Raw genomic sequence first — 13,918 nt, 5'->3', positions numbered from 1 at the left:
ATTACTCGGATTGCTACTCCTATTACAAAAGTCGGTAAGCGGCCCAAGGATTAGAATAATTGCCTCCTCCTCTGGCTGCTTGGCAACCTTTAAAGAAAAAGCAGCGTGACTCCCAGCGAGCCTGGGAGTCAGAAGGACCTGAGTTCTAATCCCAGCTCTGCCACTTGTCTGCTATATGAACTTGGGCAAGTCACTTCACTTCTCTGGACCTCAGTTACCTCATCTGTAAAATGGGGATTAAGACTGTGTGCTCCATGTAGGACGGCGACCGTGTCCAACCCAATTACCTTGTACCTTCCCTAGCGCTTAGTAGAGAACCTGGCACAGGTTAACCAATACCATTAAAAAATAAAAAGGATGGGGGCAGGGGGAAGCCTTTCTCAGCCTCTTGACCAAGGAGTCAAATGGGCTAAAATTTCCCAACAGCCCAGGGAGGGGCAGCCTGCAGTTGAGTTTTCTTTTGGCTTGATGACAGCGGTGCTGCTGGTGAGTGTGAGTGTCTTTGAGAGAATCTCTCCTGCACTGGCATGTTGTGTTCATTAAAATGCAGTAGTGGATCTTTCCTTGTCCCTTGCCATTCAGGTGACAGCATTGCTCAGACCCCATTGGTTAAGAGGGGGAAGGTATGGCCGACCGCTGCCGGCTGGACACGAGCTTGAGTTGGTGTGGCTGAGGTAACGATGATTTGCACCCAGCCACCTACAGACCCTCACTTGGTCCCAGAAGAGATGATCTCTAAGATCTCAACAGCAGCAAACATCACTGTGCCCTCCCTTCTCACCCAGGTGGTAAGCCATCCTTGCATATGATACTCAGATTGGCTCAGAATGGGTTTTTTTTAAATGGCATTTATTCAGTACTTACTGTGTCAAGCACTGTTCTAAGTGTTGGGGTGGTAATGAGGTTGGCCACGGTCCTTGTCCCCCATGGGACTCACAGTCTAAGTAAGAGGGAGAACAGGTATTGAATCCCCATTTTACAGTGGAGGAAACTGAGGCACAGAGAAGTTAAGTGACGCCCGAGTTCACACAACACGCAAGTGGCAGATCCTCCGACTCCCAGGTCCAAGCCCTGTCCACTAGGCCACACTGCTTCCTAATGGGAAGAGGGGAGATTATAGGGGACAGAGACTGGAAGCAAAGAGAGCGGGGAAGAGTCCAGTGCAATCGTGGTGATGTGGTGAGTGCTTGAACCAAGGTAATGAGTGTACAGATTGAGAGGAAGGGTGGATCCATGAAAAGTTGGTCAAGAAAAATTGGCAAGTCTTAGGAGTAGTTTTGAAGTGTGAATGCCAAATGAAAGTGAGTTGAGGGCTAATTTTAATATTTATTAAGTGCTTATTAGGTGCCAATCACTGGGACAGATAATCAGATCAGATGCAGTTTATCAATCAATCAATGGTATTTATTAAGTGCTTAGGCTGTACAGAGACCCGTGCTGAGAGTAATCAAAGCAGACACAATCTCAAAGAGCTTAAAGTCTTCCTGCTGAACACAGGGCTCACAGTCTAAGAGGAAGGGAAGGGATCTTATTACCATATTACAGATGAGAGAATGGAATCTTAGAGAGACTTAGCTAAGGGCATACAGAAGGCCAGTGGCAGAACAGGTAGAACCCAGATTTTCTTTCTCCCAGATCCATGATTTTTCCAAAAGGCTACAGGCTTCAGTCATGGGGATGCAGGGAGGGTTGTCAATGGAGATGAAAAAGTTGAGAGTTGGGAGAGAAGATGGAGAAGCTCAGTTTTGGACATGCTGAGTTCAAAGTACAGGTGGGTCATTCATAGTGAGATGTCCTGTAGGCAAGAAAAGATGGAATGGTCAGAGAGAGGCAGGTCTGGGCTAGAGGTAAATTTATCCACATAGAGGTGGTAATTGAATGATGGGAGTGGATGAGTTCCCCACGAGTGTGTATAGCATGAGAAGAGCAGGGGATCCAATACAGAGCCTTGATCAGGAGATGGGAGGTGAAATAGGTCACAACAAAGGGATACAAGGAGCACCAGAGAAGCAGGAAGAGTACTGAGTCTGTAAAACCAAAATTAGATGGCCTCCTAAAAAGGGAGTGGATGTCTGTAAGGCAGCCAAGACATCAGGGAGGATTAAAACAGGGTAGAACCTTTTTATCAATCTGTGGTATTTATTAAGCACTTTTACTCTGTGCACAGCACTGTACTGAGCACATGGGAGAATGCAAAAGTTGGGACACAATCCTCACCTACAAGCTTACAGTCTAGAGAGGGGGAACAGGCATTAAGGAAAATAGATACATAGATCCCATGGGGCTGGGGTAAATATCAAGTGCTTTAGACTTGCCAATCAGGTCATAAGGCAATAAGTACAGTGGGCAATTGTAGTGGGTCAAGAAGAGTTGGTAGAGAGGTAGAGGACAGGAAGGAGATGGACTGATAGCTGGAGGGAGCAGGGGCAGTGGGGCAGTAGGCTTGTGACGGTCCAGACTCCTCTAACTCATGTCTTGTTTAGCAATTGCCACATGCTGCCAGTCCTGAGGCCTTCTTGGAGGTTACCTATGGCCTCGATTGCAACAGAGTAAAGTAGGAGCTATCACCTATATGTGGCTACCTCAGAGCCAGTCCAGAGGCGGCCATTTATCCAGAGGTGAATGGGTACAAACTCAAAAACAAGTGCTTCATCTGGCCAGTGTCTTTCTGGGAGGAACAGTTATCCCTGCCCAGAGCGCTGGACTAGGTGCTTAGAATCTGCTGGAAGAGACAGACACTAAATTACATATAATAGTAATGGTATTTGTCAAGCACTGTTCTTAGCGTTGGGGGGATCCAAGGTAATCAGGTTGTCCCTCATGGGGCTCAGTCTTAATCCCCATGATGAGGTAACTGGGGCACAGAAGTGAAGTGACTTGCCCAAAGACACAGAGCTGACAAGTGACAGAGGTAGGATTAGAACCCATTACCTCTGACTCCCAAAGATGTAGAAAAGCACTACAAGGAAGCTATCTGCTTAAGTGATGTGAAAATGCCTGATATGGGGGATAACAGTATCTACCCCAGCATTTAGAACAGTGCTCTGCACATAGTAAGCGCTTAACAAATACCAACATTATTGTTATTAACTGGAGAAAGCCTCCTGGATGAGGCATACTTTCAGACAGGTTTTGAAGATGTAGTATGGACTGGAGGGAAGGGGTGGGAGGTCAGCAAGGAGGCTGACAACAATCAAACTGGCATATTACAAATGCCTGGCCAGCATGGTGGCCATTGGAAGGGAGCAGAGGCTGGTTTGTGATAGAAAAATGGCTTTCCAGTGATTAACTCCTAAGTAACCCAAGAACTTTATTCAATCATAGCCCTGGTTACTCCATAAATCCTGGCTCCGAAATGCCCAACCATGCGAGTATACATTCTTCACAGGCTTAAAGAGATGACGCTGGGCACTTTACAATTTAATTTTATTTATACAAAACAGCATAGGTTAAGCCAAGCTAGTCCTTTTTAGAACTGGCATCTATTTAGCCTTGGCATTGTTGGCCTGCATCTTCTTCAGCCCCTTCTTATTGTGCTTCTTAGCAAAACGCATGTTCCTCAGGAATTTGGGATCAACCTAGAATCAAAACAAAAGTTTCAGCTATACACCTTAAAAAAGTCATTGTTTCACAGGCATCCAAATTATCACCAAAAGAGTAGCGTTTTTGCTCTGAGACTCTCTTGCACCCTTTCACCAAGTAGGTCAGACTTCAATGACAGAATAGAGAAGCAGCGTGGCTCAGTGGAAAGAGCGTGGGCTTTGGAGTCAGGGCTCATGAGTTCGAATCCCAGCTCTGCCACTTGTCGGCTGTGTGACTGTGGGCAAGTCACTTAACTTCTCTGTGCCTCAGTTCCCTCATCTGTAAAATGGGGATTAAGACTGTGAGCCCGACGTGGGACAACCTGATTCCCCTATGTCTACCCCAGCGCTTAGAACAGTGCTCGGCATAGTAAGCGCTTAACAAATACCAACATTATTATTATTATTGACAGTGAACACCACTGTGCCCTCACCCATTACTGTGCACAAAATCCTGATTGCTTTAGGAAAATGGGGGAAAACTCTTTCCCCATCAGGGTCAAAGCACAAAACAAAAACCACAGGTCCTAGTAATGACCACCTACTTGGCAGCCCAAGATAAGGTTTATTGCTGATAGTAAAAATGGGGCTTAAGATTGTGAACCCATGTGGGACAGGGACTGTGTCCAACCTGGTTATCTTATATCTACCCCCACGTTTAGAACAGTGCCTGGCACACACTAAGCACTTCCCAATAGAGTTACACAATAAAGTCTCGCATTTATTGTGTATCTGACAACCACCTCTAAGTGACTGACAAGATACAAACTAAGGTGTACGTGTGAGGTGCGGGAAAGAACGGAGTCCACTCACCCCTTTGAGAGACTCGTATCTCTGCGACCTGGGCTTCTTGATGCCGTTTCGGTGCCACTTGCGTGCTGTGGGAAAACACAAAGTTAAAAGCTGGCCGCCTCCAAGCCGGGGAGAGGGAAATTTATTTGCAATTGGAACTTACACTGATTGTGAGTGGTGTGGTTCTTGGACTTGGCCATGTTGAGATCTGTGGATAAGAAGAGGAGAGGATCTTTCAGTTCGAGTCAAAAGAAGCCTGGCTTCCCGAATCTCAGAGCCGGCGGCGGGGGGGGGACGGGGGACTAGAGCAGCTCTACTCTCTAAATATCTACTGTCTAAATAATAATAGTAATAATGTTGGTATTTATTAAGCGCTTACTATGTGCAGAGCACTGTTCCAAGCGCTGGGGTAGACAAGGTAATTAGGTTGTCCCACATGAGGCTCACAGGCTTAATCCCCATTTTACAAATGAGGTAACTGAGGCACAGAGAAGTGACTTGCCCAGTCACACAGCTGACTAGTGGCAGAGCCGGGGTTCGAACCCATGACCTCTGGCTCCCAAGCCCGGGCTCTTTCCACTGAGCCACGCTGCTTCTCTAGAATAGAAGCCAGGGCCCCCAGTGCCCATCCCTATCTTCCAAACCTCGTTTGCCCCCCTCCCGCTAGTTCTCCGATTTAACCTTTTTTCCTGATGTTATTCCTCCATCCCCAGGTTCTGGAGCTGGGCGGCACCCCTATTCCCCCGCGCCTTGCCACGGGGGGTTAATCCTGAGCCCCCGTCCAGAGGATGGACACCGATAATCCCGAACCCCCGACTCACCACCGTCTACACCTAGGGCCGCAGAAACCGGAAGAGGGGGAAGGACCGCGATGTGCGTTGGGAAATAGGCTGCCGAAGGCGGAAGGTCCGTCTGGAGGAAGCTTCCCCCTCCTCCCCCTCGCTGAGAAGAAAGGTTCCGAGATGCTCGGGGCGAGATGGAAAGGCCCCAACAGGGCCACCAGTGTTTCTTTAAATTGTATTTGAGCCCCATAGCCCCTGTCACTGCCTCTCACCAGGGAGGATAGGGATCCAATGCTTCAGCCCTATTCCTAGAGAAGCAGCGCGGCTTAAGGGAAAGAGCGCGGGCTGGGGAGGCAGAGGACGTGGGTTCTAATTCTGCCTCTGCTGTGTGACTTTTGGCACGCCACTTAACTTCTCTGGGCCTTAGTCACCTCATCTGGAAAATGGGGATTAGAACTGTGAGCCCCACCTGGGACAACTTCATTACCTTGTATCTAAGTACCCCAGCACTTAGAACAGTGCTTGGTACAGAGTAAGCCCTTAACAAACACCATTATTTGTGTTTATTATTACAAATTATTATTGTAATAATATTATTATTGTATTACAAATTATTACATTATTACAAAAATGTGTCCGAGCTGCTAGCTCGAAAATAATAAGTATGATTTGGCGGTGCAATACCAACTCCCAGCTCAGGATCACCTCCACTGTACTCTTCCTCCACTCTCATGCTAGTGCTGTTGGCAAAAATCCAGCCATGAAGCCAATTTCAAATTCCCCTCATCCTTTTTTTTTTTAATGGTCATTGTTATGCGCTTACCATATGCCAGGTATTCTACTAAATGCTGGGGTGGACACAAGCTGATCAGGTTTGGACACAGTCCGTGTCCCACATGGAGCTCGCAGTCTTAATCCCCATTTTACAGATGAGGTGACTGAGGCCCAGAGAAGTTAAGTTACTTGCTCAAAGTCACACAGCAAAGTACACTGTCCTCTCTTCTGCTCAGCAACATTACTGCAGTCACCTCATAATTGTTCCAGGCCTTTAACTCTCTTCTGAATACTACTACTAATATTTACTAAGTGCTTACTATGTGCTAATCCCTGCAATAAATAATTGAACTGGATGCAGTCACTTTCCCACAGAGGGCTCACAGTCTAAGAGGGTGGGAAAACATGTATTTTTTTTTTCATTTTACAGAGGAGGAAAGTGAGTTTTCTATAGAAAACTAATAGAAAAGTTAGGTGACTTGTCCATGGTCACACAGCAGACAAGTGGTGGAGTTGGGATGGTAACTCAGGTCTCCTCACTTCCAAGCCCATGCTTTTCCCACTAGGTATTGTGGTTCATGAAAGGACAGGCCAATGTGGTTGGGGATATCTGGGTTTTATTAGAGAAGCGGAATAGCTTAGTGGAAAGAGCACAGGCTTGTGAGTCAGAGGACATGGGTTCTAATTCCGGCTCCGCCTCGTCTTCTGTGTGACCTTGGGCAAGCCACTTAAATTCTCTGTGCCTCAGTTACTTCATCTGTAAAGTGGGGATTAATACTCTGAGCCCCAAGTGGGACAACCTGATTACCTTGTATCTTACCCCAATGCTTAGAACAGTGCTTGACACATACTAAGCACTTAACAAATACCATTATTATTATTCATATTCTTCCCTGACCCAACCTCTTCCAATAAATCAACAACATGACTTGGTTGCTCCAACCATCCCGGTACCACTGTTGGAGGCAGAGTACTGGGCTGGTTGGACCATCGGGCTGACCCAGTAATGGCATTGACTGTGTACTTATAAGAAAGAGGAAGGGCAAAAAGAGGCAGGGCCCAGGTCTTCATCAGTCTCATAACACACTGCATGAGAACCCACTTAGAGAAGCAACAGGCACCTGCACTGAAAGGATGTTGGTTTAAGATGGCATTAAGCTCCATTTCAATAAACTCCCTTTCAAACTCACTCCCCTCATGTTCCCCATCCTTTAGGCCTCCCAATCCAGATTTCCTTACCTCAGATCCCGTAACCCCCTACCATTCTCCCATCAGCTTCCGCCTCTCCCTCGCGGCATCTCTTGGCCCCAGGATTTCAACCTAAAGGGACTATAATAATAGTAATAATTGTGATATTTGTTAAGCGCTTACTATGTGCCAGGCACTGTACTAAACACCGGAGTGGATGCAATAATAATAATAATAATAAAGGTAGTTTTTGAGCTCCCCCCTGAGTACAATGCACCATACTTACTGCTTGATTTGGTAACGATTTTCACACTTGGGGGCAGTGTCGGCTCATGTTTCACCCAACCTAGAGAGGACGGGACCGTCAAGGAAGGAGAGTTAGCCGAGGAATTGATGGCTGCCTGAGCTGGGGTTGCCAAGTCTGTACCAAGAAGGATGGAGCTGTTCCACGGGGGACTTTAGAGCAGCTCTGTGGACACCTAAAAAATTCAGCCTGGTCCTTCCTTCCTGCCATCCTGCTGCCTGAGACGGCCCTGAAGCGAGCCCTCTACTTAGACCTTAGTCCCACAGAACCCCAGACCTTCATCAGAAAGAGACCTGCTTTGGGGGATGCAGCGGGGCTCTGGCCACATCCCAAATCCATGGCTTGTGTGATCTTATCAGCCCCCCAAGGTGCCACTCCTCCATTGTGGGAACCCACAGGGCGGTTCACGTCAAGCGTGGGTAGGCAGGTTTCCACCTCACCCCTTGGAGGTGGGGAAAGAGCCGGAAATGGCTTTTTGCCTCCTGCCAGCTGGATGCAGCCCCTAGACCTGGCCCTGGGCTCTGAGGCTTTGCCAGAGGCTTCTCCCCGTCCCCCGAGGCCTGGCGCCATGGGAGGATGAGCCGTCCACCTGCCCTTTCCACCACGCAACTAGGCTGTTGGCAGAATCCTCCAGGGTAGAGGTGGAAGGCAGGACTCTGGAGTTGTTGCAGTAGTTGTACAACCGGGAAATGGTTGGCTTACACAGATGCTGTGTCACTTCTGAGTTTGGAGCCACTGGCTGCTGCTATCTTGAAGAGGATCCATCCGGGAAGGCCACTGTATCAGAGGAGGTGGCAGGGAAGCAGCATGGCTGAGTGGAAACAACATGGGTTTGGGATTCAGAGGATGTGGGTTCTAATCCCAGCTTTGCCACTTGTCTATTGTGTGACCTTGGGCTAGTCATTTAATTTCTCTATGCCTCACTTACCTCATCTGTAAAATGGGGATTAAGATTGTGAGCCACGTGGGACAACCTGATTACCTTATATCTACCCCGGGGCTTAAAACAGTGCTTGGCACATAGTAAGCACTTAACAAATACCATCGTTATTATTATTATTAGTGGCCCGGTTTGTCCTGAATCGTGGCACCTATGTAGGGCCAGGGGTCTTGGGATCTCTCCTGGCCAAGAAACACATCAAAAACCCAGAGGAATGTAAGCAAACATCCCCCTATCTGGGTACTGTGAGGAAATGACAATAATAATAATAATTATGGTAGTTGTTAAGTGCTCACTATGTGCCAAACACTGTTCTAAGCGCTGGGGAAGATACAAGTTAGTGAGGTTAGACACAGTCCCTGTTCCACATGGGGTTCACAGTCTTAATCCCCATTTTTACAGTTGAGGTAACAGAGATGCAGAGAAGTGAAGTGACTGGTCCAAGGTCACCCATCAGATAAGTGGTGGACCCAGAATTAGAACCGATGTTTAACTGTATGGACCGCTCAACTGGTTAAGTGTGAGAATGCCAAAGGGTTAATTGGGAAAGGAGAATTTCGCAATTGCTCTTACAGGTCAGAAATGCCTGTGGGGTCAGGGATCTAATCTAACCGAATTGCTCTATCAGGAATTGTACTGTACTATCTGTAGATTTGCTAAATTGGTAAAGGAGGTCTAGAAGCAGGTTTGGCATAAATGTGATGGCTCCAAAAAGGTCAGATCCCCCCTGATGTATTTACTTTATTGAAAGTCGAAAGGGGGGAATTTGTATCTCTAATTGAATCTGGATTTTAAACTATTGATGCTTCTTTCTGGGGGATGCCCTGGGGCGATGGCTAGTTGGGGAACTAAAAGAGAACCAAGGAACTTGGTTCAAGGGCTTAGTACCGTGCTTTGCACACAGTAAGCGCTCAATCAATGCGATTGAATGAATGAACTTGTGTTAGACCCCGGGAGACTTACCCAGCAACTAAATTTCTTTGAATATCGATCAGTCAATCAATCAGTGGTAAATGTGGTATTTGTTAAGCACTTACTGTGTGCCAGGCATTATTCTGAGTGCTGAGGTGGATAGAAGCAAATCGTGTTGGACATGGTTCCTGTCCCACATGGGGCTCACAATCTCAATTCCCATTTTACAGATGAGGTGACTGAGGCATGGAGAAGTTAAGTTCATTCATTCATTCATTCATTCCATCGTATTTATTGAGCGCTCATTACGTGCAGAGCACTGTGCTAAGTGCTTGGGAGAGTACACTATAACAATAAACAGATACATTCCCAGCCTAAAGGTCACATGGCAGACCATTGCAGAGTCAGAATTAGAACCCAGATCCTTTTGACTCCCAGGCCCATGTTCTATCCAATAGGCCACGTTCTTTCTCTCAGTAGTATTTACTGAATGCTTACTATGTGCAGAGTAATATAATAATAATAATAATAATGGTATTTGTTAAATGCTTACTGTGTGTCAAGCACTGTTCTAAGCTGGGGTAGATACAAGCTAATCAGGTTGGACACAGTCCCTGTCCCACATGGGGCTCAATCTTAATCCCCATTTTACAGATGAGGTAACTGAGGCACAGAGAAGTTAAGTAATGATAATAATTATGGTATTGTACTGTTGTACTCCCCTTAGTACAGCAGAGAAGCAATGTTGCCTACTAGATAGAGCATGGGCCTAGGAGTCAGAAGGACCTGGGTTTGAATCCCAGCTCCGCCACTTGTCTGCTTTGTGACCTTGGGCAAGTCACTTAACTTACCTGTGCCTCACTTACCTCATCTGTAAAATGGGGATTAAGACTGTGAGCCCCATGTGGGACAAGGACTGTGTCCAGCTCGATTTGCCTGTATCCACCCCAGCACGTAATACAGTGCCTGGCACATAGTAAGCGCTTATCAAATATTATTACTGTGGGGCTGTGGAGGGTGTGGGGTGACTAAAGGGAGCAAGCCAGGGTGACGCAAAAGGGGGTAGGATAAGTGGAAAGGAGGGCTTAGTCAGGGAAGGCTTTGAAGGAAGGGACAGGAATTGTACGTCAGATATGAGGAGGGAGGGCTTTCCAGGCCAGAAGCGGGATGTGGGTGAGAGGTCAGCGGCGAGATAGATGAGATCGAGGTACAGTGTTGAATATTAATGGTTTTGGAATATTACTGAATATTGGGAAAGAGCCGTTATTTCAGATTTGATTTCAATTGTTCCTGGGTACTTAGCTGCCTAACTACCGTATGGTTAAGAGACTATCTTCCTAGGTTTTTTCCAGGGTCAAGCATGGCAATGAGAAGCTCCGGCTTCCAGACAGGTCCAGCAAAGTGATCATTGCTCAGCTGCCTTCTGCCTTCAGCCTGAGCTATGACACGGCACTGGTGGACCATCTGGTCTAGAGAGAAAGGACATCAGCGTCGTCTGGATAATGGTGGAGCCTTCTGAAATCCAAGGACATTTTTGTTTGTTTTCTATAATTTCTGTAACTTACCACCTTATGGATGCTTTGTGGGTGCTTGGAGATTCACTTGTGGATTCGGTGTGCTCTGTCCCTCTCACTCTGGACAAGACATCTAGGTTCTTTTCAAGGCACAGACAAACCAGCTCACGCACACTTCAGTTTTTCCTCCTGCCCCTACTTTCTGTCTGTCTGATTCAAGGATGCAGTAGGCACTGAAATTTCAAACAGAAGCTGGGATGCTGGGGCTGGGTGGCTGTCAGGTTGGCCCTGGGTGACAGAGAAGGAGGCCCCAGGGCATTTCAGGAGGTAATGGGGTACTGAGGCCTCCTCCGTGCCATCCTGCCAATTGGCTGGTTCAGAAGGGACGAAACCCTGACATCTGGACATTTTCCAAGGGGCATTTGAAGGGCACGCAGTGTAATTCTAGTACTCTGAGACAATTTTAATAATAAATGTGGTATTTGTCAAGCATTTAATATGTGCCAAGCAGTGTACTAGGCGCTGGGGTAGATTCAAGATAACCAGGTCCCACATGAGGCTCACAGTCCAAGTAGGAGGAATAACAGGTAACGAGTCCCCATTTTGCAGATGAGGGAACAGAGAAGCAAAGTGATTTTGCCCAAGGTCACACAGAAGGTAAGTGGTGGAGCTGGGATTAGAACCCAGGGACTCTGACTCTCAGGGCTGTACTATTTTCCACTTGGCCACGCTGCTCTGTGGCTCTGAAAAGAAAAAAAAAATTCTAGCTCTTACACAGGGAGCCGCTGTGTGACCGTAAGTCACCCCTGTTTTGTTTGTGAAATGAGGAGAACGACATCTGCCTTTGAGTCTGTTTTGTTTGATTTCCGAGAATTAGATGTCTATTTAGTTCTTTTAAAAGTCATATGAATAAATTCAATATATAGGTTAAGTTTCAGTGTTATCTCTATAAATAGGGTTTTGAGAATGTTTTATATTCTGAATGTAGTAGTTATATCACGCCTGTTAAAAAATTAACTAAAAAGACAGACAATTTACACAGAACCATTTTGAATCCTTAAAAAGTGTTAAACTACAGCTAAACTGTAGATTAAAGTAAGGTTTACTAAAGACAGCTTTTTCTGTTAAAATGAAAACATTTCTAATGGGTTTTTTTCCAGTGGGTTTTTTTATCACAATGAAGGAACCACTCTATTTGTACAAGCCAAAGTTGGCTTAAAATAGAAATCAAGTTCAGGCATAAGAATGGGTGGTCAAAATAACAAAAAGATCTGGAAAAAAAGGGGCTACTTTAATTCATACCGATTAAGTGGGATGATACACTTTGCAGCCAACCTTTCCAGTGCCCAGGATCGTAAGTGCCCAGGATAGTAATAACCATATAGTGGGAACATTATAAAAAAAACCCCAAAAACTGAAGATTGACTGACTCTTGCTTCCGAGAAATATGAAAGTCATAATCAAAAGGAGGGCGGCTTCCTATATAATTAAGGCAGACTACAAATATAAATCCACTAGAATTAAACAAGAAGAAAATGATTGAACACAAATCATGGAAACTAGGAATAGAGTATTTTCTAAGCAATCACAGGTGAGTGATTGAGATTCAGACACTTCACTTGATGAGGAGAGGGGAGTGTGGGGGGGAAGTGGCAGACGGCCCCCTCATTTGGAATCAAAATTTTTCTGCACCCGTCCAACTTTCCAACCCCTAGGAAGTAATTTAATTTACTGGCAGAGGCAGAATCCTCCCATGGCCATTTGGGAAAATTGGTGAAGAACATAAATACAATCAATTGATTGATTGAAGTATTCTTAAACACTCTTCCCTGCCCTCTCTCCACCCATCCCACATTCATTCCAGGTGTTGTGATGTCAGTTTCAAGTCCCCTCCCCAACAGAGGACTTTTTCTTGTGGCTCATTCACCATCACCCACAGTTGATATTTACTTACTATTTTTAAGGCTTGCTTAGAGTTGGAGTCGATCAGTGTTAACATCACTTCAAGGAACATTCTCTAGTCTTGAAAGATGCAGCTGGAAGCGCTGTAGAAATGGAAGGGAGAGTTTCAAAGACAATGGGTTGTGGTCCTCCCAGCCTATCTGATGAACTAGAGCCGGCAAGTACTCCCCGCTCCCTCCCCAGGCAGAAGACTCGCTCTTTAGCGGGTCAACGCATTCGACTCCATGGAGGTACATCAGATAATAATAATAATAATAATGATGGTATTTGTTAAGTGCTTACTTTGTGCCAAGCACTGTTCTAAGCCCTGGGGGAGATACAAGGTAATCAGGTTGTCCCAAGTGGGGCTCACAAACTTAATCCCAATTGTACACATGAGGTAACTGAGGCACAGAGAGGTGAAGTGACTTGCCCAAAGTCACACAGCTGACAAAGAAAGGGGCAAGCAGGCATGTCTATAATCCAGTCAGATGTCTCTTGTGCTGATGGGTCCCCTGTGCTTACCCAGGGGAAGGAAGACAGCTGATGGAGTGCTCGAAAGTCCATGGTCAGAAGTTTCTGCTTAATTCAGAGGGGAATGGCTAACCATTATGGGTTTTGTCGGAGGGGAGAGAGGTGTGCAGAATAATGTTTTAATAAGATGATTCTCAGACAGTAGAGTGAAGTGTGGAGTGGAAATGGGAGAGACTTTTTGGGGATGTGGTGAGCAAAGGATGGTCAAGGACATGGAGATGTCCTGAAAGCTCAGAGGTGGTGGCTTTCAGGTCTTGGTCCAGAGTGGCCGCATCTAGCCAACTTTCTAAGTTGAATTGTAAGGCTCCTGGTGGAGGAAGGGGACCCCTGGGTTGGGTTTCAGTGGCGATGAGTTTCAATCTATTAGTTCTTTTTACAGTCCTAAATGCTCACTACAATACTATGTGCATTGTGGGTACTCGGTGTTAGAAATTGATCATCGAAAGAGGCTGTGGTGGATCTGTCCCATCTGGGAAGCAACTTTGCCTAGTGGAAAGAGCATGGGTCTGGGACTCAGGGAATTTGGGTTCTAATTCTGGCTCTGCCACAGGCCTACTGAGTGACCTTGGGTTAGTCATTTAACTTTGGCATACCTCAGTTTCCTCATCTGTAAAATGGGGATTCAGTACCTGTTCTCCCTCCTCTGTGTCTGGCCT

Source organism: Ornithorhynchus anatinus, chromosome X2, assembly GCF_004115215.2.
Source record: "Ornithorhynchus anatinus isolate Pmale09 chromosome X2, mOrnAna1.pri.v4, whole genome shotgun sequence".
NCBI classification, from domain to species: Eukaryota; Metazoa; Chordata; class Mammalia; order Monotremata; family Ornithorhynchidae; genus Ornithorhynchus; species Ornithorhynchus anatinus.
This window is presented reverse-complemented; position numbering follows the sequence as displayed.